The sequence below is a fragment of the Vulpes vulpes genome, chromosome 11, assembly GCF_048418805.1.
Source record: "Vulpes vulpes isolate BD-2025 chromosome 11, VulVul3, whole genome shotgun sequence".
NCBI classification, from domain to species: Eukaryota; Metazoa; Chordata; class Mammalia; order Carnivora; family Canidae; genus Vulpes; species Vulpes vulpes.
The window spans coordinates 42,442,880-42,448,965 of NC_132790.1; the positions used below are offsets into that span (position 1 = coordinate 42,442,880).

General features: G+C 40.3%; 1 long non-coding RNA gene across 1 annotated transcript in view; it reads left to right on the top strand.

Annotated features, from left to right (window-relative positions):
- The window catches only part of LOC140594422 (uncharacterized), a 28,825-nt gene extending 23,214 nt beyond the window's left edge, over positions 1 to 5,611 (top strand). The window contains exon 3 of the long non-coding RNA XR_011995165.1: positions 5,374 to 5,611. This is a non-coding gene — a long non-coding RNA (uncharacterized lncRNA). The remainder of the gene's footprint in view (positions 1 to 5,373) is intronic.
- Positions 5,612 to 6,086: the final 475 nt, after the last annotated feature.

Sequence of the window (6,086 nt, forward strand, 5' to 3'; positions counted from 1 at the left end):
CAACTTGTTAGCTGTACTTTTTAAAAAAATATTTCATGTATTTATTTGAGAGAGAGAGAGAGAGCACAATCAGGGGGTTCTGCGGGGAGAGAGAGAGAGAGAAGAAGAAGCAGGCTCCCCATTGAGCAGGAAGCCTGATGTGGAGCTTGATCCCCAGGAGCCTGGGATCATGACTTGAGCCAAAGGCAGACGCTCAAGTGACTGGGCCTCCCAGGTGCCCCTGTTAGCTATACTTCTGACAAACTGGCTATAAATCAGAGGTTCCCAAAACCTCCTTGTTGGGTTTGATTAATTTGCTAGAAAGAACGGCTCACAGAACTCAGAGAAACTTTTTACTTACTGGATCACTAGTTTGTTATAAAAAATATAACTCAGGGATGGCCAGATGAAGAGATGCATAGAGCAAGGTCTAGGGAATGGTGCAGAGCTTTCATGCCCTCTCCAGCCACATGACTCTCCCCGAATCTCCACGTGTTTGCCAATCCAGAAGCTCTCTGAACTCTGTCTTTTTGGGCTTTTATGGAGGATTTTTTATATAGGCATGATGATTAAATCATAGACCACTGGTGCCTGAACTCAATCTCCAGCCTCTCTCTCTCTCCTCCAGGAGATCAGGGGTAAAACTGAAAAAATCTAATCCTTTAATCCTATGGTTGGCTCCACTGGCAAGCAGTCTTCATCCTTAAACTTTCCAAAAGTCACTTCGTTAACATAACAAAAGACACCCCTTATCTCTCTCAACACTTAGGAAATTCACAGGGCTTTGGAAACCACTTCCTAGGAACCATGGAGGGAGAACTGCAGTATGATTTCCACTCTAAAGTGTGTTGCAACTTGCTATACTACCCATTACGTCTATCTGCAGCTGTCATGTGCAATGTTCTAGACAGGTCCATTAAGTCGTTTATCATGTTCAAATTTTTGATAGCCTTAATAATTAGTGTCTATTTCTTCTGTTACTGAGAGAAGTATTCAAAATCTTGCATTGTAATTGTTAATTTACTGATTTCTGCTTGTAGTTCTATCAGTGTTTGCTATAATATTTTTTGAGGCCATGTTATTTCATCCACACAAATTTAGAATTGCTATATTATCCTGGTGAATTGAACCTTCTATCATCATGAAATGTCTCTCTTTCATCTCTAGTAATGCTTACAGCTTTAAAATCAATTTTGTCTGATAATAGTATAGCTACATATTTTTTCTGTTTTTTGTTTGTTTGTTTTATAGTCAACCTTCTGTATCCATGTATTGAGATATGCTGCTGGTAAGCAGCATGTGTTTGAATTTTTTCTTTAATATTTGAATTTTTTTGCCTTTTTATAGAGGTTAGGCTACTTACATTACATGTACTTACTGATACATTCAAATTTATATCTACTCCATATACATTGGTACAGACATATGCATGTATTTTCTATTTGTCCTGCCTATTCAATGTTACTTCCTTTTTACTCTTCTTTTTTCTTTTTTTTGGGAATTCTTTATTTTTAAATAATTTTTTATGTTTCTATGTTCGTTTACTAGTCTTTTAGAAATTATACTGTGAATCCTTGAATTATCAAAATCAAATGTTAATTTACAGTTATCTTCCTCCCTACTAAAGCTAGGAATTTAAAATGATTTAACTTTTTTTACCTTCTCCCAACTTTGTGCTTTTGCTGGCGTATATGCTATTGTATGTTTACATTTTTTCTATCTATTCTTTTTCTCTTCCTTCCTCTCTTTCTTCTCTTCCTTCCCTTTTAGTCTTCCTTTCTACTCTCTAACACATGGGTATATGTCACAATATATTATTATTATTATTATTACTTTATAAAAACAATATTCATTTAGGTTTACTGATATATTTGCCTTTTCCCATTTCTCATTTTCATTCTAGTATTTGAAAACTTCTATAGGGATGATATTCTTTCTGGCTTTAGAGTCTTCTCTCCATTTTGTATATCTGAAATGCCTTGATTTTACTTTCATTCTTGAAGGAAATGTGTTAGGTATAGAAGGCTAGGCTGGCAGCTTTTCTTTCTGCCAATTCCCTATTTTGACTTTCAATGTTTTTTTCAGAATTCAACTCTCAATCTTAGGCCCACTAATTCTCTGCTTCCACAGCTCCCCATTGCTTTCAGGAGATGACTTGAATTGTATCTTTATTTCCCACTTCTGGGTGGGGCTGCTAGTCTACTGCTAGTTATTTCATCCCACCCAAACACAGAGGTCTTTTTTTATTTTTATTTTTATTTTAAGATTTATTTATTTGAGAGAGAGAGAAAGAGTGGGGGTGGGGTAGAGGGAGAGGGAGAGGGACAGGGACAGGGATAAGGAGAGGGAGAGAATCTTGAACAGACTCCCCACTGAGCATGGATCCCTACTTGGAACTTGATCCCATGACCCTGAGATTATGACTTGAGCCAAAACTAAGAGTTGGATCTTCAACCAACTGAGTTACCCAAGCACCCCAAAGGTCCTTTTTATATTTTATTTTTTAAAATATTTTATTTATTTACTTGAGAGAAAGAGAGTACACACAAGCAAAGGGGGGGAGGGGCAGAGAGTGAGAGAGAAGCAGACTCCCCACTGAGCAGGGAGCCCAACATGGGGCTCAATCCCAGGACCCTGAAATCACGACCTGAGTTGAAATCAAGAACTGGATACTCAACTGACTGAGCCACCCAGGCACCCCTCAAAGGTCCTTTTAAAATGATTGTCGTTTTTTGTAGCTCCCAGTTCTTGGCTGAAAGTTTCAAACTTGTCTTTTATCTTCATGAATATAGTAAGCATAGTTTGACATTTACATCAAGTCACTCTAGTGTCTGGGTCACTGCCTGTCTGTCTCTATTGTCTGCTGTTAAGCTGGTATTTGTTCTCATCATCTCATGTTCTTGAAAGCCTGGTTAGCATTGATGATGTGTCAGACACGGTATTTGAAAACAAAATTTTTTGAGTAATATTTTAAAGCCTAGAATTATGTCATCTTCCTCCAGAGAGGAATTTTGTATGCTTCTGCCAGGTGCCAAGTGATGTTAGTAATCAGGATAATCTTAATCCATTTCCATAGATTAATACATCTTTGTCATCCAGTTGACTTGGATTTGATGTTCAATTCCTTTAAAAAAAAATTTTTTTTAAAGATTTTATTTATTTATGAGAGAGAGTGAGAGGCAGAGACAACAGGCAGAGGGAGAAGCAGGCTCCATGCAGGGAGCCTGACATGGGACTTGATCCCGGGTCTCCAGAATCACACCCTGGACTGCAGGTGGCGCTAAACCGCTGTGCCATGGGGGCTGCCCAGATTTGGTGTTCAATTCTTGCAAGAGTTGGTTTACCTCTTTCTTTGCTTATACCTGTGGAACTTTCCTAACTGAATTTAGAACTTGACAGAAATCCCTTCCAGTAAAATACTAAGATATAAAACCAAAACGCTATCAGTAGCAGTATTTCCTATGTAGAAAACACAGTTCTCACCAGAAAGTGAGGTTGACAGGAAATCCACAACATATAATCATAAGAATAGCTAATACGCATACAGAGCTTACTACACACTTGTCTGGTTAAAGCACGATTTTACATCAAGTCATTTATTTTACTACAACCTTGAGAAAAAGACAGCAGGTCCTGCTGTTATTTGAGTCTCAGACTCCAGATACTCCTAATGCCCAGCCAGATCCCTACCCTTCCTGTAAAAATCGGAGAGATTGAAAGGCCAGGTTCCTCATCTTGTAGACTTGTGTTTGCTCAGATGTTATAAGTTGCCTCAGGAATAACCTCATGTCCCTTGCTCCAGTTCTGGGTCTTATGACTGTGGAGTCTATCATCTTTGTAAATAATGGCATTGCTTGCCAATGTCTTCATTTTTATCTGTCAAACTAGCTGCTACTGACTGGCAGAAGCTGCTGGAAACCTTTCCCAAGAACACACGGAGATTTTGTTGTTTTTTTGTTTGTTTTGAATAAATTGTCCTGTCTTATACAATGCCCCCAGAAAGACATTTTATTTTTCACATTAGTGAATGACGGTATACTAATCATAAATGAAATTATAAAGAAATCTCTCATCATCTCATCACCTTAACTATCCTTGTATCTTCTTTGTAATTCCTATAAGTATTTTTTTAAAACATGATAGCCATGGAATTCCATAGATGCATTAACTGCACTTTACAATGAATTAGTATTTCTCAAGTTACTGATTAGAAGCCCCCCCCACCCCAAAAGAGTGATGATACTTCTCAGAGAGCTGTGAGAATTGTTCCTTCCACAGGGAGGATTAACAAAGGGGGAAGATGAAGCCTGCAAGGGAACCAAAAATCACCAAGTCTCCACCATCCTTCAAGAGCCTGACTTACTTTACCTGGTGGAATCTTCAGTCCGGCCCCTGGAACACAAATCTGTGGTGCACTCATACTAGCTTTATTTCCCCCTCCATTTCATATTTTATTTTGGAACAAAGAAGAATGTAAATAGTAATCTTATCATATTATTTTTAATTAATAAGATAATGATTCCTGTCTAGAAATTTACCTTCAGAATACTACATGATTCATACTTGTTATGAATGGTAAAGCTGGTATTTGAGACCTGTGCCGGAAGACAAAAACGGTGCTAGGTAATCATTATCATTTCCTTGGCCCTCAGAATAGACTTTTTCAGAGTGCCCCAAAGAGCACTGTCAGATTTAGCAAAGAAAAACATTGAGCACTCAGTCAAATTTGGATTTCAGGGAAACAAGGAGTTAGTTTTTAGTACAAGCATGTCCCCAAATATTGCATGACAACCTTGTCCCCATAGCCCATACTGAAAAGATGAACCAAAGTTGCCATATTTGTGCCAGGAGACTCCACCATGGCCATACATATACTCCTTCTCTTGCTTTCTAGGACTAACTAATTAACTAATAACTAATGGTGCGGGAAGTGTGGGCAGAGGGTCTTAAGCATCAGAGCTGGGATCAGAAGTAATACCATGGTTCACCAAGCCGTATCCAAGCTGAATTTATGGGAGGGAGAAAATGCTGTCTGCAGGGAGGAGCAGAAGTGCAGAGAGAACTCAAGAGGTCATGAGGTCATGGAGAGCAAGGTGGAGAGGGAAGCTGCCCAGAAACTTCCAGACCCCACAAGGCATCGCTGTGTATGTCACACTAGGGTCTAGAAGATTCCTCTTTATTTGCAGTAATTTGAGAGAGTTCCTGTTCCTGGTAAGTTGAATCCTGACTAAACCTCCTCCCTGCATGATGGGAGTTCGTGGGTAGCAGCACAGTGCAGCTTTCTGGCTGGGTCTGAAAGGCAGGAGCCTCCATGGGTATTGTGTGGTAGGCACTGTGTGCATGTGGACGCCACATGGTGTACTCCATCTGCTTCCCTCCTGTTCATCCTTCTAGAAACATAAAGTCCAGGGGACTCAGATGTGCAGACCAGATTCTTCAGACAGAGAGAAGAGGACCAAGGAAACACAAAAGGACAAGGAAGGAACATTTTGGAATATGCCTTGAAATAGAGGGTGCCTGGGTGGCTCAGTGGTTGAGCTCCTGCCTTCAGCTCAGGGTGTGATCCTGGGGTCCTGGGATGGAGTCCCACATTGCGCTCCCTGCATGGAGCCTGCTTCTCCCTCTGCCTATGTCTCTGCCTCTCTCTGTGTGTCTCTCATGAATAAATAAATAAAATAATAAAAAAAAAGAGTTAGAACCTCAGAAGTCATTTATCACTCCACCTCTATTGGTCCAAGCACACCCATACAGTCACACATGCACGCATAGACACACGCATGCATGCACACACAACCCCCACACAAAGGTAATGCGCTCACACGTGCACACTGGCACTCACACACATACACAAACACAGGAGTGCATGCCAGTACATGCTCCAACCATTCTGTCCTCTTCTTTCCTTCACGTTTATTAACACCCCTCCCCTGCAGCTCGTCTTCATGTATTAGTAAAGGACAATGAGGAAACCCAGGAGTCATGACAAGGTGAAGTGCTTCTCACAACATTAAGTGGCCCAAAGCAGATAGGTGATACCTGGTGGAGGAGCCCCAAGCTTCTTGAAAAAATGCTCGACGTTGGGGAAGGTCGAGGCTTCTTTTCCCAGG